This window comes from Saccopteryx leptura, chromosome 2, assembly GCF_036850995.1.
Source record: "Saccopteryx leptura isolate mSacLep1 chromosome 2, mSacLep1_pri_phased_curated, whole genome shotgun sequence".
NCBI lineage: Eukaryota > Metazoa > Chordata > Mammalia > Chiroptera > Emballonuridae > Saccopteryx > Saccopteryx leptura.
In genome coordinates this window covers 344,610,956-344,638,731 of record NC_089504.1, presented here as the reverse complement: position 1 = coordinate 344,638,731, position 27,776 = coordinate 344,610,956, and the positions used below count along the sequence as shown (strand labels likewise).

The following is a 27,776-nucleotide window of genomic DNA, read 5'->3' as shown; positions in this document are numbered from 1 at the left end:
GCGGTAGAGCGTCGGCCTAGCGTGCGGAGGACCCGGGTTCAATTCCCGGCCAGGGCACACAGGAGAAGCACCCATTTGCTTCTCCACCCCTCCGCCGCGCTTTCCTCTCTGTCTCTCTCTTCCCCTCCCGCAGCCAAGGCTCCATTGGAGCAAAGATGGCCTGGGCGCTGGGGATGGCTCTGTGGCCTCTGCCTCAGGCGCTAGAGTGGCTCTGGTCGCAACATGGCGACGCCCAGGATGGGCAGAGCATCGCCCCCTGGTGGGCAGAGCGTCGCCCCTGGTGGGCGTGCCGGGTGGATCCCAGTCGGGCGCATGCGGGAGTCTGTCTGACTGTCTCTCCCTGTTTCCAGCTTCAGAAAAATGAAAAAAATAAAAAAATAAATAAAAAATATCACATTTGTTACCAGTATCTGTAGGTCTGTCTGTTATTCTTTCAAGTAAAAATGGCGCTTCACAAAAAAAGCAGCCAGTTTGAGATAGCAACTCAAACAATTCCACAGTGCTTTTCCTTGAAACAACCATTCTACTTCCATATCCAGCAGAATTACTTTATTCAGGTTTCCCATTTCTTTACAGAATAGCTAAAGAACACATCCTCAAAAGTTGAGAGATAATCTGACCTGTGGTGGCGCAGTGGATAAAAGCATCGACCTGGAAATGCTGAGATCACCGGTTTGAAACCCTGGGCTTGCCTAGTCAAGGCACATATGGGAATTGATGCTTCCAGTTCCTCCCCCCCTTCTCTCTCTCCTCTCTCTCTCTCCTCTCAAAAAAATGAATAAATAAAATAAATAAAAAGTTGAAAGATAATGAAATTAATATTGTTTATTGTTTCATCACTCACATTAACTGACATCAGTTCTTTTTTTCCTGTGAATGCAGTGGATACAATGGCTAGTAGTATCAATATAAGTGAAAAGGCCACTAAGTAAAAAACACAAATAATATTATGAAAGTAGTTTTGGGCCCTAGCCAGTTTGCTCAGGGATACAGCATCAGCCCAGAGTAGGAAGTCCCAGGTTTGATACCCAGTCTGGGTACACAGGAGAAGCAACCATCTGCTTCTCCACACCCCCCTCCCCCCTTATCTCTCCTATTCTCATCTCCTACTACAGCATGGCTCGACTGATTTCAGCACATTGGCCAAGGGCACTGATGATGGCTCCATAGAGCCTCTGCCTCAGGCTCTAAAAATAGCTCAGTTGCTAGCATTGGTTCCAGATAGTCAAAGCTTTGGCCCCAGATGGAGGTTGCCAGGTGGATCTTGGTCCAGGCACATGCAGGAGTCTGTCTCACTATCTTCCCTCCTCTCACTTAAAAAAATAATAATTTTTTGCCTGACCAGGCGGTGGCGCAGTGGATAGAGTGTCAGACTGGGATGCAGAGGACCCAGGTTCGAGACCCCGAGGTTGCCAGCTTGAGCACAGGCTCATCTGGTTTGAGCAAAATCCCACCAACTTGAACCCAAGGTCGCTGGCTCCAGCAAGGGGTTACTCGGTCTGCTGAAGGCCCGCAGTCAAGGCACATATGAGAAAGCAATCAATGAACAACTAAGGTGTTGCAACATACAATGAAAAACTAATGATTGATGCTTCTCATCTTTCTCTGTTCCTGTCTGTCTATCCCTGTCTATCCCTCTCTCTGACTCACTCTCTGTTTCTGTAAAAAATAAATAAATAAATAAAAATTTTAAAAAATAATAATTTTTTTTAAATAATTAAAAAAAAATTGCCCTGGCTGGTTTGCTCAGTGGTAGAGCATCAGCCCAGCATGTGGATGTCCCAGGTTTGATTTCTGGTCAGGGCACACAGAAATACCATCTGTTTCTCTACCCCTCTCCCTCTTGCTTCTCCTTCTCTTTCTCTCTCTCTCTCTCCCTGCCTGTCCTGCAGCCATGGCTTAAATGGAGTAAGTTGGCCCTGGGCACTGAAGATGGCTCCATGGCCTCCGCCTCAGGTGCTAATAAGAGCTTTGTTGCTGACCAACAGAGCAACGCCCCAGATGGGCACAGCATCATCCCCTAATGGGCTTGCCGGGTGGATCCTGGTGGGGGCACATGTAGGAGTCTGTCTCTCTGCCTCCCCTCCTCTCAGAGAATAAAAAAAAAAAAAGAAAGTAGTTTTGATCTCAAAGACATCCCCCTCCAAAGGATCTCAGGAATCCACAGGGGTCTGTTGGGGACAATACTCTGAGAACTGCTGTTATTGCCCTGGTTGGTAGCTCAGTTGGTTAGAGTCTTCCCAATACACCAAGGTTGCAGATTTGATCCAGGTCAGGGTACACACAAGAATCAACCAATGGGCCCTGGCCGGTTGGCTCAGCGGTAGAGCGTCGGCCTGGCGTGCAGAAGTCCCGGGTTCAATTCCCAGCCAGGGCACATAGGAGAAGCGCCCATCTGCTTCTCCACCCCCCCCCCTCTTTCCTCTCTGTCTCTCTCTTCCCCTCCCGCAGCCAAGGCTCCATTGGAGCAAAGATGGCCCGGGCGCTGGGGATGGCTCCTTGGCCCCTGCCCCAGGCGCTAGAGTGGCTCTGGTTGCGGCAGAGCGACGCCCCAGAGGGGCAGAGCATCGCCCCCTGGTGGGCAGAGCGTTGCCCCTGGTAGGTGTGCCGGGTGGATCCCGGTCGGGCGCATGCAGGAGTCTGTCTGTCCCCGTTTCCAGCTTCAGAAAAATACAAAAAAAAAAAAAAAAAATCAACCAATGAGTGCATAAAAAAGTGGAATAAATTGATGTTTCTCTCTCTCTCAAATAAATAGATTAAATTTTTTTTAAAAAAGAATTGCTGCTTTAGACAACTCAAACAGAAGCATCAGTGAGCAACTCATCCATGGGAACAATACATAAACAACCCCTATCCCACGTGCCAATGGAGCAATGGGGCTTAACAAAAAGTTTGTTCCGTTTTAGGAATGGGGAAGTTGACATCAATGCAACAGGGGCCCTGGCATCATAGGTGTATGAACAGCAAGCTTAAAAAAAAACTGGGGTGGGGCCTGGCCCCTGGTAGCACAGTGGATAGAGCACTGACCTAGAATTCTAAGGTCACCTGTTTAAAACCCTGGGCTTGCCCACTCAAGACACATACTATAAGCAAGCAATGAACAACTAAAGTGAAGCAGCTATGAGTTCATACTTCTCACTCCTCCCTCCTCTCTGTAAAATCAATATATAAAATATTTTTTAAAAATGGGGTTGGGGGGAGTTGTAATAATTTCTACCTGCCCAAGTGACAAACACCACTGGGGTTTCATTTAATGAAGTTGATAGACTTCTCCCCAGAATTAATATTCAAATTTAAGGGGGAAAACGTGCACTCTATTAACTGAAAAGCTACATTTCTAAACAGTAAGCATATTACAATTAAAACATATACTGTCTGACCAGGCGGTAGCGCAGTGGATAGAGTGTCGGACTGAGATGTGGAGGACCCAGGTTTGAGACCCCGAGGTCGCCAGCTTGAGCACAGACTCATCTGCTTTGAGCAAGGCTCACCAGCTTGAGCCTAAGGTCGCTGGCACCAGCAAGGGGTCACTCGGTCTACTGAAGACCCACCGGTCAAGGAACATATGAGAAATCAATCAATGAACAACTAAGGAGCCGCAATGAAGAATTGATGTTTCTCATCTCTCTCCTTTCCTGTCTGTCCCTATCTGTCCCTCTCTCTCCTCTCTGTCTCTGCCACAAAAAAGAAACAACCCCCCCCCCAAAAAAAAACCCATATACTGATTTATTTGTATGCTCCTGAACATAAATTGATGATATTTACAATGTTGTTTTCTGTTTTTAGATTCTGCAAACAATCTATGCCTATCATTAGGAGATTAATTAAGTAAATAATAGCATTCATAGCCTAGAATACTACTCTACAGACCTTAAAAACATGAGGCAGATATAAACATATCCATATGGAGTGTTTTCTAAGATAAAGTGACAAAAAAAAGATACAGTTATTGGATATAATTTGTTCCTACCTGAGAAAGGAAGGAAAAAATATGTTTGCATGTGTACACATAAATCAGTCTGAAAAGATTAGTGAGATAGGTAACCAGCTGTCTCTGAGGAAGACGGTTCAGAGGACAAGGTGAGGAGAAGCCTTTCCATATACTACACACCCTTTATTTCTAAAAAAAAAAAAAAAAAAAGTTTCAATAAAGAAAACTGGAGTGCAGCCCTGGCTGGATGGCTAGATTAGTTAGGGTTGTCCCAATACGCAAAGGCTGCAGGTCCAACCCCCAGTCAGGGCACAGATCATATGTACAGGAACAGATCAATGGTTCTCTCACTCTTCCCCTCTAAGAAAAAAGAAATTGATAAATAAGTTTTTTAAAAAAACTGGAGTCTGGAACTGAAAAACAAAGCTAATATATTCTTGCTGCAAATTGATTAAGACTCACATTCCCTTGGAAAAGGGGAAGCAGTTCAATCCAGAGAGGTAGGGGTCTTTTCTGTTCCTACCTCCAGTCTCATTCTCCATTACTTGGAAAATATTCTCAGTGGGTATTAAAGAATGGTACTCTCATTGTAAAGCTTAGGGTTAACTGAGGTAGAAGTCTATGGAATCACACAGCTACATTTAGGGCACTTTGGACCAAGGACACCTTGGATATTTCTGTAGAAACAGAACTTTTTCTTTTTTAATTAATAAACTTTATCTTTTTTTTTTTTTAGTAAGAGAGACAGAGAGGGAGAGGGACAGACAGACAGACAGACAGGAAGGGAGAGAAATGAGAAGCATCAATTCTTCATTGTGGCACCTTAGTTGTTCATTGATTGCCTTTTCATACATGCCTTGACCAGGGGGCTCTAGCAGAGCTAGTGACCCCTTGCTCAAGCCAGCGACCTTGAGCTCAAGCCAGCGACCTTGGGGTCATGTCTATGATTCTGCATTCAAGCCAGTGACACCACACTCAAATTGGTGAGCCCACACTCAAGTCGGAAACCTCAGGGTTTCGAACCTGGGTTTTCTGCATCCCAGGCTGAAGCTCTATCCACTGCACCACCGCCTGGTCAGGCTAAACTTTACTTTTCTTTTCATTCAGTGAGAGAAAGGGAGGCAGAGACAGACTCCCACATATGCCAGGACCAGGATCCTCCTGGCAAGCCCACTAGGGGGTGATGCTCTGCACATCTGGAGCATTGCTCCGTTGCTCAGCAACCAAGCTCTTCCTAGCGCTTGAGGTAGAGGCCATGGAGCCATCCTCAGCGCCTGAGGCCAACTCACTCCAATCAAGTACAACTGCAGGAGGGGAAGAGAGAGAGAAGTGAGAAGGGGGAGGGGTGGAAAAGCAGATGGGCACTTTGAGTGGGAATCAAACTCAGGACATGCACATGCCACGCCAATGTTTACTTTTTAAAGCAGTTTGAGGTTCAAAGCAAAATTAAGTGGAAACCACAGAGAGTTCCCATAAAGCCCTAGTCCCCCAATAGGCACAACCTCCCCCACAATGGCCACTGGAACCACAGTGGTACAATGGAGAAACAGGAATCTTAGATGGCTCCATGATTCTTCAACATAATAATTAAGACCCTAAAGTGTCCCACATGCTTATGCCCACTTACAATCCCCTTTTTAAAAAAAATAAGTACAATGTTGTTATTGTTGTTTTTTAATTGATTTTAGTGAGGAAGAGAGAGAAAGAGAAAGAAATATCAATTTGCTTTTCCACTTATTTATGCATTTGTTGGTTGATTCTTGTATGTGCCCTGACAAGGGATTAAACCCGCAACCTTGGTGTATTGGGACAAAGCTCTAACTAACTGAGCTATCTAGCCAGGGCACATTCTACTCTTATTTATGCACTCTAATACAAAGGGGCAATAACATAGGCAATTAAGAATAAATATTGAGCCTGACCTGTGGTGGCGCAGTGGATAAAGCGTCGACCTGGAACTGCTGAGGTCGCCGGTTCGAAACCCTGGGCTTGCCTGGTCAAGGCACATATGGGAGTTGATGCTTCCAGCTCCTCTCCCCTTCTCTCTCTCTCTCTGTCTCTCTCTCTCTCTGTCTCTCTTCTCTCTCCCTCTCTCTCTCTCTCTCTCCCTCTCTCTCTCTTCTCTAAAAATGAATAAATAAAAAATAAAAAAATTTTTAAAAAAAGAATAAATATTGACATTTGGCTTCAGAATACTTCAGTTATTTCACCTGCCCCTATGAATTAGACAGTTACCATCCTAATTATGTTTTAGTTTGGTTCATGTTTCAATAAATTTGCTTTCCCTAAACATACTGATAAAAAACGGCCCAAATACAAAACAGATCTATCAGGCAGTCAGTAGGAGATTAAATATTTATTGTCTAAACCACGAGTAGAAAAACATTCAAAGGCCGACTATTTTAATGCTAACTGGACGCAATATTGCACTCGGGTTTCTAGGAGAGGTAATTACACAGCTAACATCTTGGTTTTGAGGTTTTGAGGATTACATTTGGGTGGGTTGAGGGGGGAGAGCAGGGAAGAACAAAGTAAAAGTCTAATGCTTTTAGATTCTGTCAGAAAGAATGCTTGCTAAACAGCAAAACAAAATTAACATTAGAAAATATACAAAAACCATGCAGTTTAGGAAGCTTTCCCCTAAGCAAGTGCTCAATTCAGACTCAAATGTTCTAATTCTTGTAACAAGAATGAGAGGTCAGGACACGGCAAACTAATAAAATCAATCAACAAAGCGGGAAAACAGGTGGTTAACACCAGACAAGGCAGGGTTTTCCAAAATTGAGTTTACCTTCGATAATCTAAATCAATTTTCAGAAATGGCTTCTACAAAAATTACCCAAACATCCCCCTAATAATTTGCACACCTCCTCCACAATGGGGAAGCCATTTATTTACCAGAAAGTTTACTTTCTCTTTCACGCTCTGCTGCACATACAGCCGAGAAACAACTGGAAGGTCTTTCCTTTCTGCCTTCTCCGATCCCAAACGGGAGGGCTGGTGTGTAAGAACCTGTTTCGTAGACAAGCTGAGTTCTTCTTCACCACAAGGTTATTTTGAATACAGACTCGTTGCAAACTAAAGTTACAGGACAGGAATAGCTCTACTCCTCCAATGAAAGCACACACTCATACACATGCACACAAGTACACACAGAGATGAGAGGGAACAAATGACCTCCCAGCCTCATAGACACCCTTCACTCTGCCTCACCCCCAAACTGCGTGCTTCCCACCCTCCTTGCCCGACTTCTCTACCTCACAAACTTTCAATATTATCTGCACTTTTTGTGTCATAAAGAACTCCAAGAGACTGTTCAAATTTCTAAGTGGTAATAAATTTTTAATGTGTTGAATATTGCTTTATATATATAAATGAGTCTCAATCATAGGTTTTGAAAGATGCAGAGAGACTTTTCATGGGGACATGGTATAAACAGGAATTTTTGGTTTGCCTTGCCTACCTCTTTTACGTGACGGCCTCTATCTCCTCCACCACAATGAAAATCCCCCAGGTCTCTCTTCATTTAGTTTCCTCCTATTAGGTTAGAATCGCCCAATTGCTCCTTCTTTCCTTTGTTTTGGGTCATTAATGGCTACTGTGAATCATAACTTTCCTGATTTTGTAGTTAGATACTGTGCTTTTTAATGATATTAATTAATAGCACTCAAGTGTTAGCTATTTGTCAGGTACTATGCAAAGTACTTATATATTGTCTTGCTTAACCTTCACAACTCTCCTCTAACTGGACCTGGTACCCACATTTTTTAAATTAAGTGAGTGGCAGGGAGGCAGAGAGACAGACTCCCGCATGCACCCCAACCAGCAAGCCCCCTACTGGGCAACGCTCTGCCCATCTGAGGCTGCTGCTCTGTTGCCAAGCAACCAAGCTATTTTTAGCACCTGAGGCAAGGCCAGGGAGCCATCCCCAGCACCCAGGGCCAACTTGCTTGACCACTGGAGCCATGCTAGAGTGTAGGGAGAGGGAGAGGAGGAGAGGAAGAGAGAGAGAGAGAGAGAGAGAGAGAGAGAGGCCCTGGCCGGTTGGCTCAGTGGTAGAGCGTCGGCCTGGCATGCAGAAGTCCCGGGTTTGATTCCCGGCCAGGGCACATAGGAGAAGCGCCCATCTGCTTCTCCACCCCTCCCCCTCTCCTTCCTCTCTGTCTCTCTCTTCCCCCCCTGCAGCGAGGCTCCATTGGAACAAGGATGGCCCGGGCGCTGGGGATGGCTCCTTGGCCTCTGCCCCAGGCACTGAAGTGGCTCTGGTAGCAGCAGAGCGACGCCCCGGAGGGGCAGAGCATCGCCCCCTGGTGGGCGTGCTGGGTGGATCCCGGTCGGGCGCATGCGGGAGTCTGTCTGACTGTCTCTCCTCGTTTCCAGCTTCAGAAAATTACAAAAAAAAAAAAAAAAAAAAAAGAGAGAGAGAGAGAGACAAAGGAGGGAAGGGGTAGAGAAGCAGATGGGTGCTTCTCCTGTGTGCCCTGACTGGGAATCAAACTTAGAACTTCCACATGCCGGACCAAAGCTCTACCACTGAGTCAACCAGCCAGGGCGGGTACCCGCATTTTTAGATAAACTGAAACACAAAGAAATTAAAGCAACTGACCCCCAAGATCTACAAGGCGATAGATAAAGATTAAAACCCAAGGAGTCGCCCTGGCCGGTTGGCTCAGCGGTAGAGCATCGGCCTAGCGTGCGGAGGACCCGGGTTCGATTCCCGGCCAGGGCACACAGGAGAAGCGCCCATTTGCTTCTCCACCCCTCCGCCGCGCTTTCCTCTCTGTCTCTCTCTTCCCCTCCCGCAGCCAAGGCTCCATTGGAGCAAAGATGGCCCGGGCGCTGGGGATGGCTCTGTGGCCTCTGCCTCAGGCGCTAGAGTGGCTCTGGTCGCAACATGGCGACGCCCAGGATGGGCAGAGCATCGCCCCCTGGTGGGCAGAGCGTCGCCCCTGGTGGGCGTGCCGGGTGGATCCCGGTCGGGCGCATGCGGGAGTCTGTCTGACTGTCTCTCCCCGTTTCCAGCTTCAGAAAAATGAAACAAAACAAACAAAAAAAAACCCAAGGAGTCTGACCTCATAGTCCATTGTTTTACCTCCTATATCAACTGTGGACTATGAAACCCATAAACATACTGCCCCACTGCCCTACCATTGCGACACCGCAATAATATATAGTTACCTTAGGGAAAGCTCAAAATATAAGTTCTTCATCCAATGTAGGTAAAGAGCCAAAGGTCAGGTAAAAGTTCATTAATTATAAACATTATTTATTGTTATGGATAGAGGTAGCAGAAAGGAAACTCATATAATCCAGACTTATTTAATGGGGGAGGGGGCAGATCTGCCTTCCACATTGTTCTTTTATTAAACTGTGAAAAAGAAGCCTGACCTGTGGTGGCACAGTGGATAAAGCGTCAACCTGGAATGTTGAGGTTGCCGGTTCAAATCCCTGAGCTTGCCCAGTCAAAGCACATACAGGAAGCAACTATTATGAGTAGATGCTTCCTGCTTCTCTCCCCTCTTTCTCTTCCTCTCTTTCTTTCTCTCTCTCTCCCTCGCTCCCTCCAAAAATCAATAAATAAAATCTAAAAAATAAACTGTGAAAAAGAAATTTGCAATAAATATGTATGTCCAAGATAAACTAATAAGTAGAAAAGGCTGCAAAAAACCTGGAGAAATATATACCAAACTAGTAACAGAAATATATAAAATAGACAGTTTATATTTCTATGAATTTCAATTTGTTTACAATAGCATGTATTACTTCTTTTTAAACTATTTCTTAATTTTTTATTGAATTCATTGGGTTAATAAAATTATCTAAGTTTCAAGTGTACAATTCTATAATATATCATCTGTTGTATTGTGTTCACCACCTAAAGTCAAATCTCCTTCCATCATTCTATATCCCCCCTTTTCCTTCTTCTATTTGCTCCCCTTTTCCCTTTAGTACTTACCAAGCATGTATTAGTTCTGTAAACAGGACAAAACAATTTATTTTAATGACATTTGAACCCACTTATTAACAGTAGAGAAAGGATAAGAGCTGTAGCTCCACAGCTTCCTTTCCCTTCAGTTTATTTCTCCTAAATTAAGGACCTCCACTTAGAGTTCCCTGAATTGACAATGCTGTGTTAAGCCTCTTTACACTCCTGTTCCTTCTGCCTTGAATGCAACTGTTCACTACTTAGCTTTGAAGGAGAATTCCTATTCATCCTACAAAACCCTATTCATGGGTTCCCACCCAGTAAAACCCCTGAATGACAAAGCCTTTTCTCACCCCTGAAGAGAAGTCAATCTCTTTAACTAAACATTTAATAAGAAATTCAATTTATGGAGTTCTTACCGTGTCTCAGGCATTGTGCTAAGCATTTTACTTGTATTATTTCACTGAATCTTCAACAGCCTCAGGAGACAGGTACTGTTATCCTCTCCTTTTACAGATAAGAAAACCGAGGCTTGGAGTCTGACTAGGAAGTGGCAGGTCTGCGATCCAATACCAGACCTGTTTGACTACAAAGTTTGGCCTCACACCACTATTCTGTCAACTGCTCTGCCCTAAGTCCATAATGACACAGCACACCCCATCTCCCACAATAATGCCATAGTTCCGTGAAAACGGGGACCATGCTTCATTATACTTGGATCCTGCCTAGCATAATAACTGGCTATCAAAAAATAATATGTTTGTCTATCTGAACTAAGAGTTGTGATCATCCTAACATGATAAATGAGAACTGACCTAATAGAAATTCATTCTTCCATATGCTGTTCCCTTTAAAAACTGGAGACATTCCAATTTATCACCAAAGTACCATCTGTCCATCCTGACTAAAGTGCACCAGAGAAAGCCAAGGTCCCTAGCAACGAGTATGTAACCACAACATTTTTTCCCCCATAACCAACAAAGACTGAAACAGCCCAGCAATGTCATCCTGCTGGCCCTCACCAAGGCTGCTTCAGGCCACCAAAGCTTCTTCAGGATTTGGGAATACCCTACAAGTGCTCTTTGGCTGGTTTTTATGAATAAATCAAAGGTTATAGTAAAATTTTTAACATGGAAGACATAAAATGTGAGTGGTCAATTTGTAGCCAATTTTAAATTCTCAAAAAACATCTCTTGGCCCTGGCCGGTTGGCTCAGTGGTAGAGCGTCGGCCTGGCATGCGGAAGTCCCGGGTTCGATTCCCAGCCAGGGCACACAGGACAAGCGCCCACCTGCTTCTCCACCCCTCCCCCTCTCCTTCCTCTCTGTCTCTCTCTTCCCCTCCCGCAGCTGAGGCTCCATTGGAGCAAAGATGGCCTGGGCGCTGGGGATGGCTCCGTGGCCTCTGCCCCAGGCGCTAGAGTGGCTCTGGTCTCGGCAGAGTGATGCCTTGGATGGGCAGAGCATCGCCCCCTGGTGGGCATGCCGGGTGGATCCCGGTTGGGCGCATGCGGGAGTCTGTCTGACTGCCTCCCCGTTTCCAGCTTCAGAAAAATACCAAAAAAAAAAAATCTCTTCATTTAACCCACACAAATCTGATAAATCAGGACACCCCTCTTTGGGTGCTGGTCCAGTTTATAAGGTCACCACCCTCAATGACAACTCCACTAGGACAGAGGCCATGGGCACTGATATACTTTGTAGAAATTAACCAATGCCCGACACATGACTGACACATTAGGCACTCCATAATTAAACACCAGTACTTGGCTTCAAACATCTTTAAAAGCTTCCCTTACAAAAGGGAGACCTGCCTGACTGGTGGTGGCACAGTGGATAGAGCATTCACTTGGGATGCTGAGGTCCCAGGTTCAAAACCTCGAGGTCACCAGCTTGAGCAGGGGCTCATCCAGCTTGAGCGTGGGGTCGCCGGCTTGAGTGTGGGATCATATCATGGTCGCTGGCTTGACCAAGGCGTCACTGGCTTGGCTGGAGCCCCCCGGGCCAAGACACATATGAAAAAGCAATCAATAAACAACTAAAGTGACAAAACTACGAGTTGATGCTTCTCATTTCTCTCCCCTCCTGTCTGTCTCTCTCTCTCTCTCCCTCTCTCTCTCTCCCCCTCAAAAAGAGAAAAAGGCAGAACTGAAATTCCTTGGTCTTGTAAAATTCCTTGGTCTTGTATTCAAGACGTCTTATAAGTAGGCACTCGTTCTCCCCTATTTAACTTCCTAGTCTACCAGGACTTTGTCCTATATCGCCATACCTCCTCTCCCCAGATTCTTTATATCTATCAAATTCCAACCATCATTTGGGACCCAGATCAAATCTCTCCTTTAGCAAGAAGACTTCCTAGACAATTCCAGGCCTCATAAGCTCTCCTTCCTCTAAAGATTGTGGCGCTCATTGCAGCATTTGCCCAGTAGAACTTACCATGATAACAGAAATGTTCTTTATCTGTGCTACATGTTTTTTATATAAAATAGCTAATGTATTGATCATCAGACACTGTCCCCCATCACTTTGAGGACATGTTGCATTGAATAGGTAAAGCATTTATCAAGTTGCCTCAGTAAACTGCAAGTTCTGTAAACAAGTAATTTTATTCTTCACAGCAACTTTCACTAAGTTGCCAAAAGTAAATATAAGGGTATTTGTTCATTTGAATACCATATCTGAGAAAACTATAAGGTAAAAAGGTACTGAACTTAGTGTCTAAAATGAAGGTCACTATCTCTACTCCATCTCACATCTGAATATCAAACCATGTAGAAGCAAATGGGAGAAAGCAACTTTGTGGAAACACAAATGACCACTGATCCAGTCACAAGGCATTTTGGTTGAAATGACATTTATAAGTTTGCCTAATAAATATCTCTTTCCATTAACAAATAGCTAAATTCTGATAAATTATGCCAAAAAAAAAAATTGTCTTCTCAAGTTAGTTAGACAGAGCAACTAGAAAAAGAACCCATCACTAAAAAAACAAAAACAAAAATAAACCCCACAACAACAATAAAGAAAAAGAAAGAAAGAAAAGAAAAATAACCTAAGCAAGTTCCACTTGTACTTTGTACTTTTCTGTTTACTACATATTCCCTATGTAGCATTTCACTGTCCAAGTAGGTTAGAATTTCACTGAGAGTTTTCCCAACAGGGTCTACTATACTCATTCTACATCAAGACCAAATACTTGACCAGGCGGTGGTACAGTGAATGGAGTATCAGACTGGGACGCAGAGGAACCAGGTTCAAAACCCTGAGGTGGCTGGCTTGAGCATTGGTTCACCAGCTTGAGCACAGGATCATAAACAAGACCCCAATGGTGGCTGGCTTGAGCCCAAAGGTTGCTGGCTTGAAGTCCAAGGTCGCTGGCTTGAGCAAGGGGTCACTCGCTCTGCTGTAGTCCCCCAGTCAAGGCACATATGAGAAAGCAATCAATGAACAACTAAGGTGCTGCAACAAAGAATAAATGCTTCTCATCTCTCTCCCTTCCTGTCTGTCTGTCCCTCTCTTGTCTCTCGCTGTCTCTGTCACACACACACACACACACACACACACACACAAAGACCAAATACTTAAGCAGAGTCAAAAGAACAAAAAATTTCAGGAGGTGTGAGTTTCACCATTGTGGCCCTCTGCTGCCTTGGACAAGTGTCATATTCCTTTGGCTTCAATTTCCTTATCTACAAAATAGGATAAGATTATATGAACTACCCCTTGAGCATCAAGTCATATCTACATAGAAAAATAAAAGATTCATAAATTTGCTAGTTTTTATTTGTGATGGATACACTAACAAATATAGAGACTAAGATCAACCCTCCAACATCTACAACATTTTTTTTTGTATTGCAGACTTCTTTCCCCTATCCCATTATGCAAAAGTACGAGCATAAATTCTCCTAGTACTCCAGTCTGGCACATGTAATAAGGAAATAAATGTGTTGAAATACAGATACTTAATATGTAACAAACAGAAAACTGGATGAATCAAGTTGTAACAGTCTAAAGCCACATATATAGATTGAGATGATTTACTATTCTAATTTATTCAAACCAACGCTTTATCAGCACAGCTAGCCAAAAAGTCACCACCCATATACTGAATAAATATACCCTTTAATAAAACCAGCAGATGCACAAGATTTACATTTTTTATAAGAAAATGTGTGTCAACACCATACACCCATTTGATATAACACAGAGGGATGTGTACTAAACATGGAAAAAGCAACTTGGGTGACAGTTTGAATTTTACTAACTTAAGCCCAAACATCCTCTCAGGTAAAGTTTGCACACATGGCTTGTCCAAGGCCAGCCTGTCTTTGTTTCCCTCTCTTCTGCATTTACCCAAGATCTTGGCTCTGAGACAAAAAAACTCCCACTCTCGATTGGTTCATTCTGTCCTATGCAATTAAGCAATACCACAATCCAGTAAAAGCAAGGGCTCAATTATTTATCTTCTAGACGAGTTTACCAGGTGCTTATAAAAGAACAATGTCAAGGAGAAAAGAGGTTTATTTCTCCCTAAAGCTGGCTTGATGGGGAGGGGGTGTATTTTGATTTTTAAGAAGGGGGTTGGAGAGAAGCAATGTTTAACCTAGAAAAATATGACAAGGAATTTAGAATGTATGTAAGACTGTCAATTTCCCTACAGGAAACTTGACTCTTATGCAATAATCCTACCCACAACCAACCAGTCCATGAGGCTGTAAGGGGAAGACACCTATTTCTACCTCGAGAGGGGCACAGCTGGCTCCTAAAGGATCGAGAACAGGGCAAGACCGAGGAAAGGGAGGCTGGGGGAAAGAAGGCTCTTTCCAACACCACCCCCACCTCCCCGTGATCTCCGCCGGCTTGACAGTCGCTCCCGTGGCCGAAACGCCCCCGGAGCCCCAGTGAGCAGGAAGTCGGGGGGCTGTCTCTCACTCCTGCCACCCCCACCCTAGAGTGCTCTCGCCCCGAAGTCCTCCCCCTCAAGTCCCTTCTTTCCTCCTCGGCGCCTCCCCTTTCTCCGAAGAACGAAAACTTCCTTCCAGCGCGCCCTGTCCCTTCCGAGACCCACTCTTGTCATCCCCGGGAGATGTCCCTTGAAAACGACCCTCCCTGTCTCCTCGGAAGCTCCCGTCCCACTTAAGTTTCCTTCCACAACTTCCCCAAACAGCCCAGAGGCTCCCAGCCCCTCCGGCGCCCCCCGGGGTCCCCAGGCCCGGCAGCCATGGGGGGTTGGCCCCACCCTTCACCCCCTTCACCTGTTTCTCCGGCTGAGGCCCGACAAGCCGGGGTGTGCGCTTGCGCCGGTGTGCGGGCCGCGGGCTCCCTCGGGCCGCAGGGTCTCTCCTAGCAGACGCGGAGAGAGCCAAAGGCAAGCAGGGTTACTCGTCAAGGATCCAGACCCGGCTCACTACCTCTGCTGAGACGATGGAACCCCAGGCTCTCCCTCCCGGTTTACGCCGCCGCAGCTCCGGAAACCTCTGAATTACAGCCCCTCCAGCCAATCCCCGCCCAGCCCTAGCCTGGCCTCAACACGCTGTTCTGCATAATTCATGAGACGGCCAGTTTTCTCCTCCACCCAGAGGCCCGAGAGAGTGTACTGTACACCCGAAGTCCCACCAACTGGCCAATGAGGAGAGCCTCTAAGAGAAGGGGCGGTGCCAACACGCGACTGGAAACGCCCCGTGATGGCTGTTCCAAAGCCGTAGTGCTCCTCCCTCCTCAACAGCAAGGGAATTGCCGAGGTCTTGGGCCCAGAAGCCCAAGGGGAGGGAGGGAAGGTGACTGGAATGTCCTGCTAAAAACTCAGCTGAGTTCCTGGCAGTGCGTGACGTCAAGACACTTTAAATGCCCTGATGCGGCTCTCTTTGCTTGCTCTCCCTTTTTCCTGTTCTTGACACCACGTGGCGCCGAGAGTGGGAGCCACTTACCACGTGGGAATCAGCCAGTTAGTCCCCAGGCATCGCCAGATCCTCAGGGGGTCCAACACCTCAATTGGGTTTCAGGGGACAGCAAAAAGAACATGGGTAACTCCTACCCTCTTTGAACTTCAGTTTCTGCGTGAGACAGGACACACACACCCGGAAATATGACGTGGAAATAGAGTAATTACTAGAGTGCGTGGGGAGAGGGTAGTGGATTTAACCCTGTTCTTCGCCGTCACTTGAAGCATGAAATGCCAACTGCTCGCACATTGTCCAATTCACGGGAATGCAGAAGACAGTATATACATATAAACATTGACACGTATACACAGTATTTTTATGCTTCTGAGTTGAAATACTTGAACTCACCTGTCCTTTTTTTCCTGCTCAACTTAGATCGCAAGTTTTACTGCATTGAAGCCAGTAGTTTATAGGAAATGTAGACATTTTACCTTACATCATAGAGGATGTACTTTGCATAATGGAATGATGTGTGTGTGTGTGTGTGTGTGTGTGTGTGTGTGTGTGTGTGTTGGTATCAGGTTTTTTGGGTTTTTTTTTTTTTTAATAACAGCTATTAGAGTTTGTGTTTTTTTAGTACAGGCGGGGTATAAAGCTAAAATTTTTTTTTTTTTTGGATTTTTCTGAAGCTGGAAACGGGAAGAGACAGACTCCCGCATGCGCCCGACTGGGATCCACCCGGCACGCCCACCAGGGGGCGACGCTCTGCCCACCAGGGGGCGCTGCTCTGCCCCTCCGGGGCATCGCTCTGCCGAGACCAGAGCCACTCTAGCGCCTGGGGCAGAGGCCAAGGAGCCATCCCCAGCGCCCGGGCCATCTTTGCTCCAATGGAGCCTTGGCTGCGGGAGGGGAAGAAAGAGACAGAGAGGAAGGGGAGGGGGGGTGGAGAAGCAAATGGGCGCTTCTCCTATGTGCCCTGGCCGGGAATCGAACCCGGTTCCCCGCACGCCAGGCCGACGCTCTACCGCTGAGCCAACCGGCCAGGGCCAAGCTAAAATTTTTAAAGGGTCCACTATGTCACCACCAAGATAACCCCTGATGGCAGTTTTGTGTTTTTTTTTATAATTTTATTTTTTTAATAGGGTGACATCAATAAATCAGGATACATATATTCAAAGAAAACATGTCCAGGTTTTCTTGTCCTTCAATTATGTTGCATACCCATCACCCCAAGTCAGATTGTCCTCTGTCACCTTCTATCTAGTTTTCTTTGTGCCCCTCCCCCTCCCCCTTTCCCTCTCCCTCTCCCCCCTCTCCCCGTAACCACCGCACTCTTATCAATGTCTCTTAGTCTCACTTTTATGTCCCGCCTACGTATGGAATAATGCAGTTCCTGTTTTTTTCTGATTTACTTATTTCACTTCATATAATGTTATCAAGATCCCACCATTTTGCTGTAAATGATCCGATGTCATCATTTCCTATGGCTGAGTAGTATTCCATAGTGTATATGTGCCACATCTTCTTTATTCAGACATCTATTGACGGGCCTTTTGGTTGTTTCCATGTCCTGGCCACTATGAACAATGCTGCAATGAACATGGGGCTGCATGTGTCTTTACATATCAATGTTTCTGAGTTTTGGGGGTATATACCCAGTAGAGGGATTGCTGGGTCATAAGGTAGTTCTATTTTCAGTTTTTTGAGGAACCACCATACTTTCTTCCATAATGGTTGTACTACTTTACATTCCCACCAACAGTGAATGAGGGTTCCTTTTTCTCCACAGCCTCTCCAACATTTGCTATTACCTGTCTTGTTAATAATAGCTAATCTAACAGGTATGAGGTGGTATCTCATTGCAGTTTTGATTTGCATTTCTCTAATAACTAAAGAAGATGAGCATCTTTTCATATATCTATTGGCCATTTGTATTTCTTCCTGGGAGAAGTGTCTGTTCATGTCCTCTTCCCATTTTTTTATTGGATTGTTTGTTTGTTTGTTGTTGAGTTTTATGAGTTCTTTGTATATTTTGGATATTAGGTCCTTATCTGAGCAGTTGTTTGAAAATATCATTTCCCATTTAGTTGGCTGTCTGTTTATTTTGTTATCAGTTTCTCTTGCTGAGCAAAAATTTCTTAGTCTGATGTAGTCCCATTCATTAATTTTTGGATGGCAGTTTTTTTAATGAAACGAATACATTTTGTGGTTAGCAAATTCAAATAGTTCAGAAAAGTTAAAAATTAAACATGAAAATCTCCCCCCTGCCCCCACTAGTTCTTCTCCTCAAGGATAGCTACTCTTATTAATTTCTGGTGAGAAAATCAATGATTCTTAACCTTTGGTGGTGGGGTAGGATGGACTCTGCTGGAGACTATGGATTCTAGCCCTAGAGATATACAGCATGAGCTTTTTTATTTATTTATTTTTAAGATTTTATTTATTGATTTTATTTTATTTTATTTTATTTTTATTTTATTTTTTTGCATTTTTCTGAAGCTGGAAACAGGGAGAGACAGTCAGACAGACTCCCGCATGTGCCCGACCGGGATCCACCCGGCACGCCCACCATGGGGCGATGCTCTGCCCACCAGGGGGGCGATGCTCTGCCCATCCTGGGCGTCGCCATGTTGCGACCAGAGCCACTCTAGCGCCTGAGGCAGAGGCCACAGAACCATCCCCAGCGCCCGGCCATCTTTGCTCCAATGGAGCCTTGGCTGCGGGAGGGGAAGAGAGAGACAGAGAGGAAGGAGGGGGGATGGAGAAGCAAATGGGCGCTTCTCCTGTGTGCCCTGGCCGGGAATCGAACCCGGGTCCTACGCACGCTAGGCCGACGCTCTACCGCTGAGCCAACCGGCCAGGGCTATTTATTGATTTTTAGAGAGAAGAGAGATAGAGAGAGAAAGGGGGAGGGGGAGGAACAGGGAGTGGGAAGCATAAACTCATAGTAGTTGCTTCTCATATGTGCCCTGACCAGGGTTTTGAACAGATAACCTCAGTGTTCCAGGTCGATACTTGATCCACTGCGCCACCACCGCAGGTCAGGCAGCATTTTAAATTCTCATGGTTCCCCAGATACCTGAAGCCCAGTGAAAGACTCCAGATTTGGATCTTTGGATTGCCTCATTTATATCCAAGTGAGAGCTGAATGTATAGGGTAACTGGTAGATTCACTGGTGATAGACTTGAGATTACCCTCCCATAGACCCAGTGTGGATATTGCTGTATCTATCTGTAGTGTGTGTGTGTGTGTGGTGTGTGTGTGTGTGTGTGTGTGTGTGTGTGTGTGTGTTGACTGCTGTGTCTATCTTTAATCTTCATCCAGGACAGCTATCCCCCACCTTACAACTCACTAAAACTCTGCTTTAGCTGTGCTGTCCCATGCAATTGACTGCCACCCTAATAACATGAGATCTAATATTTGTTCTGTTATCTACTGCTTACAAAGCTCTTACATACTCATTTACCTCTTTTCTTTCTCACAACAATTATGTATAGCAGATAGGAGAGGCCATATTACTTATTGATAGAAAACTAAAACAAATATAGTATGACAGTCTCAGACTATGTAGATGATCAGAGGTATACCCTATGGGATCATGGCCAGGTTTTTGAAGTCCACATGCCATAGCTTTGTTCTGTCCACTCAAATCCTCCCCTCCTCCCCTGACTCCTTAAAAGCTGACTCGTTAGAAGCTGCCCTCCTCGGCATTCACACTGAAAATCTACCCATGAGCTTTTCTGTTTCACCTACAAAACTTCTCTCCAGGCCAGCCACTGGCCTTTCCCCACATTCTGCCAGTCCCCCTTGACTTAAAGATGGCAGTTTCTTTTACTTGAGCCAATGCTTTGCCCTGAACTCCCCCCTTTCCAGCCTCATCCCATCCATCTCACACATCTTAAGCTCCCACAATGAATTTATCATCTTCCTCCAAACGTATCAACACCTCTGTAACTTTATGCCTTTGCAGATTTTCCCTCCCCCTGGACGCTCTTCTCTTTCCTCATTTCCTACCTGAAAAACTCTTACTTATTCATCGTAGCCCAGTTTCCACATCACTTCCTCAGGGCTTTCTGAGCTTCTTCCTGGCAAGGTGAATCTCTTCTTGTGCTGGACTCCCTTAGCAGGTTGTTTCCCCATCAACTATAGCAATCTGTACCTCAGACTGTAATGTATTCATTTATCAGTCTATTTCCTGATAAATAAAATTAACGAGTAACATCTATTAAGTAATTACTATGTTCCAGGAACTGAGCTAAGGTTTTTACATAGATTATCTCATTGGATCCTCACCAGAACCTACTATTATAATTCTCATTTTCCACCAAGGAAGCTGTGGCTGAGAAAGTGAAAAACTGATTGGTTTAAGGTCCCACAGCTAGAAACTACAGGTAAACTCAGTGAGAATTGGGTCTGGCTGACTCCAAAGACTGGACTCTGCCCACATGGTTGAAAGCATCTAGCATCTAACCCAGAACTCACCTATGCCTGATTTAATTAAATATGAATGAACAAGTGTTAAGTAATCATATCAGCAATATCTAACACTTATAAAATGTTTACTGTGTACTACCCAGTAAGTACTCTAAGAATGTATCTTTTTAATTTTTGTATTTATTTATTTATTTATTATTTTGTTGTTGTTGTTCTTTGGGTTTTTTTTGTTTGGTGGTTGGTGGTGATGGTGGTGGTGATGGTTGTGGTGGTTTTGGTCTTGGGGTGGGTGGTAGTGGTGGTGGTGGTGGTGTATTTATTGATTTGAGAGAGAGATTTGTTGTTCTACTTATTTATGCATTCATTGGTTGATTCTTGTATGTGCCCTGACCAGGGATCAAACCTACAACCTTGGTGTATTGATACAACGATCTAACCAAGTGAGGTAGCTGGCCAGGGGGGTTCTAAGTATGTATTATATAACCCATGTATTAGCATATTTTATTTCTATAATAACCACATCAGAAGGATATCATAATTTTACCAATGAAGAAGATGAAGCTTACCCAAGGTTAAGTGACTTCCCCAAGAACACAGAGCTGGTAAGTAGCAGAGCCAAGATTCAAATCCAAGTGTGTCTGCTTTAAGAGCCTGAATAACTGCTCTTCCTTGACTATCTCTCCCACCCTAACTTTCCTCTTGGATCCACCAAGAAGAGTCTAAAGCAGGGGAAAAGGCAAGGCCCCCGCTCTCCACCTATCAAGTGAATAAAAGCAGAATGCAGAAGCCCAGTAAGTTTATGGTGGTTTATAGACATGTCCGCAAATTCTTTGACACTTCTCCCATCTAAAGGTAAAGTCTAATTCCATTCCCTCGTGACTCACTTCTAATAAATAGAATATAGTGGAAATGATGCTGCATGACTTCTGAGGCTAGGTCATAGAGGGCAATACAGCTTCCACCCGACTCTTTCTCCTGGGACACTCACCCTTGGAACTTAGCCACTGTGTTATGAGGAAGTCCAAGCTATATGTAGAGGTCACATGAAGATATTCTAGCAAAAGTTCAGCTAAGCCCAGCTGACAGCAAACATCAACAGTGAGTGAGCCCTGGTGGGACAGCTTGGTTGGTTAGAGCATCATCCTGATATCTGAAGGCTGCTAGTTTGATCCCCGGTCTGGGCACATCCAGAAACAGATCGACGTTTCTGTCTATCTCTCTCTCTTTTCCTTCCTCTCTCTCTGAAATCAATAAGTAAAAAATATTTTTTAAAAAAGTTTTAAAAGCCTGACCTGTGGTGGTGCAGTGGATAAAGCATCGACCTGGAATGCTGAGGTTGCCAGTTCAAAACCCTGGACTTACCTTGCTGGTCAAAGCACATATGGGAGTTGATGTTTCCAGCTCCCCCCTCCCATTCTCTCTCTCTCTCTCTCTCTCCCCCCCAAATGAATAAATAAAAAAATAAAAATTAAATTTTAAAAAAAGAAAGAAACAAGTGGGCTAGGCTTCAGATGTTTCCAGCTCCCAGCTTTTAATCCACAGCAACAGCGGTCAAATGGAGCAGAGAAAAGCCATTTTTGCTGAGCCTTACATAGATTACAAATTCATGAGTAAAATAAATGTTGTCTATGGGAGTTGATGCTTCCTGCTCCTCCCCCTTCTCTCTCTCTCTCTCTCTCTCTCTCTCTCTCTCTCTCTCTCTCTCCAAAAATAAATAAAGTCTAATAAATAAATACATGTCATTGCTTTAAGCCACTAAGACCTGGGGAGGTTTATTATCCAGCAGTAGGTAACCAGGATAAGTTTCCGTTTGCCACCTCAGAGAGGCTCAGAGGAATTGTAGGCTAGATCAGGAACTGAAACTTATCAGACTTTGTAAAGTTCTAGAAACATTTTATTTACTTCCTCTTCCCTGGAGGAATTAATAGTAAAACTTTAATCAAGAAGAAGACATAACAAGGAAGAGAAATTTTGAGAAGACCATAGGAGGTAGTACATGGGTAGCAAGTCATTGCAGTGACCAAAAGTGGCAAGGGGCACTTGTATGGGTGATGGGATCTCCATGGGGCTCAACAACAAAAAGGTTCATTCACAGAGGGCCACCCAACTCCCCTCTCACTAAAGTCACAGAGAAGAGCAGGTCTGTGCAACACAAACTCCTTGGACCTTTACTTTCCTTGCGCAAAAACAGTTCTCAGTCATCATCATCTCCCTTTCCTCCTGTATAAAAGACAGTCCTCTCAATATTGTCATTCTGTTTCTTCAGTGGCTTCCATGAGGCTTAGGATAAAGGAGTTCTCCTTTTTCTTATCCCCTTTAAGGTCCTTCTTACCCCACCATCTTTCCTCCTGCCCACTAAATTCCAAGCCATCCACTTCCCATCTCAGGGCCTTTGCATATGGCAATCTTGTTCCTTCACCAGCTTTGATATGTCTAGTTTCTCCTCACCTTTCTGGTTTCACCTGCTCAGAGAGGCCTCTTCTAGCTACCCCCACCTATAGTTGTTCCCATCCCCTTAATCTCTATCTCTATATGTTATTTCTTTTATTTATTTATTTATTTATTTAGTATTTTTCTGAAGCTGGAAACGGGGAGAGACAGTCAGACAGACTCCCGCATGTGCCCGACCGGGATCCACCCGGCCCGCCTACCAGGGGCGACGCTCTGCCCACCAGGGGGCGATGCTCTGCCCCTCCGGGGGCATCGCTCTGCCGGGACCAGAGCCACTCTAGCGCCTGGGGCAGAGGCCAAGGAGCCATCCCCAGCACCCGGGCCATCTTTGCTCCAATGGAGCCTTGGCTGCGGGAAGGGAAGAGAGAGACAGAGAGGAAGGGGGGGGTGGAGAAGCAAATGGGCACTTCTCCTATGTGCCCTGGCTGGGAATCGAACCCGGGTCCCCCGCACGCCAGGCCGATGCTCTACCGCTGAGCCAACCGGCCAGGGCCCTATATGTTATTTCTTATGGAATTCTTATCCTAATTTTCATTTTATTTATGTTTCGGTTTTTTACCTGTCTTTTTCATTATACTATCAGTTCCAAACAATGAAACTTGCCTGTTTGGTGTTCCCTTGTCTCCCCAATACCTGGGGAATAGATGCTCAATAAATACCGAGTGAAGAAGGGTTAGAGAACAGTGTGGGCATGCTCCCAGGAGGGAGGGTGCATGCTGGGTTCTTCTTTCTTCAAGGGTTTTTAAAGGAAAGTATTAAGGGAGGATAGAATATTCATCAGTTTTATGCTGATGGACCAAAATGAGATTTATTCCAACTTCATCTGTCCTTGGGTCTGGTTGGCAAATGGCATTAATTGGATTTCTGCTATCTCCCTGAGTAGGGTGATTTAAGCTTTTTACCCCGCATTTGGGAAAGGAAAGTGAAAACCATTGACTCCTACATGTCTTGATTAGGGAAGATAAGATTTTGCAATTTACTAGATGTTTCTAAACTGCATGGTAGTTTAACTTTCTGCCTCAGTTTCCCTATTCCACTTGTCCTGGTTTACTAGCCTGTCTCAAAAGTGCCCTGCACCCAGCAAGATATCCTTTTCTGTTCCTGACCATTACACAGTCTACTTTGTTGCTCTCCCAACACCCATCATCCCCTAACAGTGGGCAGTCCTGCCTTTGACCCTAAATTCCATCTCTTCTCTCCCTAACTCCCTCCCTTGACACTCATCTGTTCCTAGAACTTCTAGGACCACCGCTTTCATTGCTTTCATTTAATTAACATAGATGGAGTGCCTACTGTTTCAACAGATATCTCTTGGGTCCTACCTGGCTCCCGTCCTCCTTTCCTGGGAACTGCTCTTCTCCTGTTCAATCATATACTGGAATGGGTCCCTTCAGCCATGCTTACATGACATGGTCCTAGATTATTCAATCCAGAGTGAACACTGATGTTAACTGGCTCAATCAGATTCTTTCTGCCAGGAATTTGGAATTTGAAACTGAGAGGCACACAGCCTGGGTTCCATTAATGTCAGCATTTTAGAGAGGACCATCCATCAACTCCCTCTCAGAAGTCCCTGGAGATCCCGATTCCTACTCTTCCTGGCCTGGCGGCTCAGCAGTTCCTTGGAGTCCATAGGATATCTTGGCAGCCTTCCAATATAAATTCCTTTTCTCTTTTAGGCCAAGGTCCTTTTCTTATACTTTTATCCAAATGACATTAACCAATACAATCGTATTTGAGATACTGTTAGGCGCCGGTGACACAAAAATCAAGCAAAATCTATTTGAAATCCTACCCATGTTTAGAATCACAACTTAAAAGCCCCCTTCTTCCTTTACGTTTTCCAATATTCCTGAAGCAGGATTAATTCCTCTCCACTGGATTACCATTGCATTTTGCTTTAACTCTCTCACGGTTATCTGTTTGAGCTATTTTGAGCATCTGCCTCTGCCACTAATTGCAAACCCTTTAAAAAGCTAGATTTGTTGTCTTTTTAGTCTCTTGGCTCCTAGCACAGTATCACAAACAGATTGTTCGGAAAGAACATCTATTGTTTTGTCTGGCATCATCCTCTCCCCTTTTTGTTAATTATAGCAACCCAATTTTCCTTTGGGAAATCGACCTTTCTTCATGCTCAATTCCACCCTTCAGGTGAGGTCTAGAAATGGTACATGACCTAGATTTGGTGAGAGACATGGTGATTTGTGACCTATCAGGGCCAATGGGCATCATATCTGAGATTTTGGCTGGAAGGATTTGGAAAAACCTGCTTTTAAAAAAAAAAGTTATTATTTTTTGCCTGACTAGACGGTGGCGCGGTAGATAGAGCGTCGGACTGGGATGCGGAAGACCCAGGTTCGAGACCCCGAGGTCGCCAGCTTGAGCGCGGGCTCATCTGGTTTGAGCAAAAGCTCGCCAGCTTGAGCCCAAGGTCGCTGGCTCGAGCAAGGGGTTACTCGGTCTGCTGAAGGCCCGCGGTAAAGGCACATATGAGAAAGCAATCAATGAACAACTAAGGTGTTGCAACACGCAAGAAAAAACTAATGATTGGCCTGACCTATGGTGGCGCAGTGGATAAAGCATCGACCTGGAAATGCTGAGGTCGCTGGTTCAAAACCCTGGGCTTGCCTGGTCAAGGCACATATGGGAGTTGATGCTTCCAGCTCCTCCCCCCTTCTCTCTCTCTGTCTGTCTCTCCTCTCTCTCCCTCTCTGTCTCTCTCCTCTCTAAAAATGAATAAATAAAATAAAATTAAAATAAAAAAACTAAAACAACTAATGATTGATGCTTCTCATCTCTCCATTCCTGTCTGTCCCTGTCTATCCCTCTCTCTGACTCTCTCTCTGTCTCTGTAAAATAAAATTTTAAAAAAGTTATTTTTATTGATTGATTTTTAGAGAGAGAAAGGAAAAAAGAGAGAAACATCAATTTCATTGTTCCACTCACTTAATACATTTACTGGTTGACTCCTGTATGTGCCTTAACCAGGGATAGAACCAGCAGCCCTGGCACATCAGAACAGTGCTCCAACTAGCTGAGCCACCCAGCCAGGGTGGAAAGAAACCCTCTTAACTGGGATTGTTCAGCTGTTAATGCTGAAGCTATTTGATGATCATCGTTGCCAAAACATGAGAAAAATCTGATTTTTTTTTTTTGTATTTTTCTGAAGCTGGAAACGGGGAGAGACAGTCAGACAGACTCCCGCATGCGCCGGACCAGGATCCACCCGGCACGCCCACAGGGGGCGACGCTCTGCCCACCAGGGGGCGATGCTCTGCCCCTCCGGGGCGTCGCTCTGCCGCAACCAGAGCCACTCTAGCACCTGGGGCAGAGGCCAAGGAGCCATCCCCAGCGCCCGGGACATCCTTGCTCCAATGGAGCCTCAGCTGCGGGAGGGGAAGAGAGAGACAGAGAGGAAGGAGGGGGTGGGGGTGGAGAAGCAAATGGGCGCTTCTCCTGTGTGCCCTGGCCGGGAATCAAACCCGGGTCCCCCGCACGCCAGGTCGACGCTCTACCCCTGAGCCAACCGGCCAGGGCCAAAATCTGATTTTTAATGAAACAAACACAGTGGAAAAGAGAAGATAGGAAGAGAAATACATTCCTAATGATATTACATAAGGGACTTGCATCCAGACACCCCTGTACTATTATAGGGAACTTTTTTGATTACATTGATTCCCTTTGTGTTTTTGTTTTCAGTTTTGTTTCTGCTGAAGCCAGTTTGAGGTGAGTTTATGACACTCGCAATGGAAAGGGTCTTGCAATTTACTCATTTATTCATTCATTTACTCAACAAATGTTTATTGACATAAAGTTCTATGGGAGCCTGAGAAGGAAGTGATTAGTATGACTGGGATGAAGGTGGGAAAGAGGCTGGTTTAAGAGGGGAAGTGGGAAGGGGGAGGCCGTTCCAGGGAGAGGCACGAGCCTGAGCAAAGGCCCAGAGGCCTGAAAGTCTGTGGTGCATTTCTGGCCACCAGGCTCCCTAAAGAGCCTGTTAAAGAACAGTATGAAGTGGGGCAAGAGCCAGACTCTTAAGGGAACTTGTGATCCATGCCAAAGAGTTGGTCAAAGGAAGGCATTTAAACTATAAAGTATGTTCTATGTACTGGAGTATTCGAATATAATATAATCAGAAGGAAGTTTTTTGGCCCCAGTCTCTGAATTATCAGTATTAGTTTCTATTTCTTGTAGTGAGAAACCAACCTCTCCGGGGGAATTAGAACTCTGAACTCGAGTTGGGGGCAGGAGAGTGAAGGGTTATGTCTGGCTTAGGAAAGACTCAGCTTGTTACAGTAGTAGCAGGAGTTAAAGTAGAGCCTCGGAAGTGACATGTTTATTAGGGACGCTCCTTCCCAGGTGATTTTTATGCTGGCAGAAGCCACAGGATGATCTGAGTCCATCACGCTAGGAAATCCCTAACCTGAGGGAAGGTGGTGCGGGTTGCTCATGGGGAAGAGAAGCTGCACAGACAACAAAATAGGTGGGTCATGGGGAGAACTATCTATGTGTGTGGCTATGACTGGCTTATAGCATGCACTGGAATCTTTTTTTTAAATGATTTTATTTATTGATTTTTAGAGAGAGGAGAGAGAGAGAGAGAGAGAGAGAGAGAGAAAGGCAAGGCAGGGAGGAGCAGGAAGCATCAACTCATAGTTGCTTCTCATATGTGTCTTGACTGGGCAAGCCCAGGGTTTCGAACCGGCAACCTCAGCATTCCAGGTCAATGCTCTATCCACTGCGCCACCACAGGTTAGGCTGGAATCCCTTCTTTATTATTGATTTTTTTAGGGGGGGGGCGAGAGAAAGAAATATTAATTTGTTGTTCCACTTATTTATGCATTCATTGGTTGGTTCTATTTTTAATTTTATTTATTTATTTAGTGACAGAGAGTCAGAAAGAGGGACAGGCAGGAAGGGAGAGAGATGAGAAGCATCAATTCTTCGTTGCAGCACCTTAGTTGTTCATTGATTGATCTCTCACATGTGCCTTGCCCGGGAGGCTACAGCAGACTGAGTGACCCTTTGCTCAAGCCAGCGACCTTGGGCTCAAGCTGGTGCGCCTTGCTCAAACCAGATGAGCCCGCACTCAAGCTGGCAACCTCGGGGTTTCGAACCTGCGTCCTCCGTATCTCAGTCCAACTCTCTAT

The 27,776-nt window shown here is 45.1% G+C and overlaps 1 protein-coding gene across 4 annotated transcripts in view; it reads right to left on the bottom strand.

Annotated features, from left to right (window-relative positions):
• STAT3 (signal transducer and activator of transcription 3) overlaps nt 1–15,378 on the bottom strand; it is a 69,906-nt gene extending 54,528 nt beyond the window's left edge. For 3 of the 4 annotated variants that reach the window (XM_066364133.1, XM_066364132.1, XM_066364134.1), the window contains exon 1: nt 15,114–15,378. The gene's annotated coding sequence lies outside the window, so the exon portion shown is untranslated. The remainder of the gene's footprint in view (nt 1–15,113) is intronic. The other variant, XM_066364131.1, reaches the window with a different exon arrangement.
• Between the last annotated feature and the right edge of the window lie 12,398 nt (nt 15,379–27,776).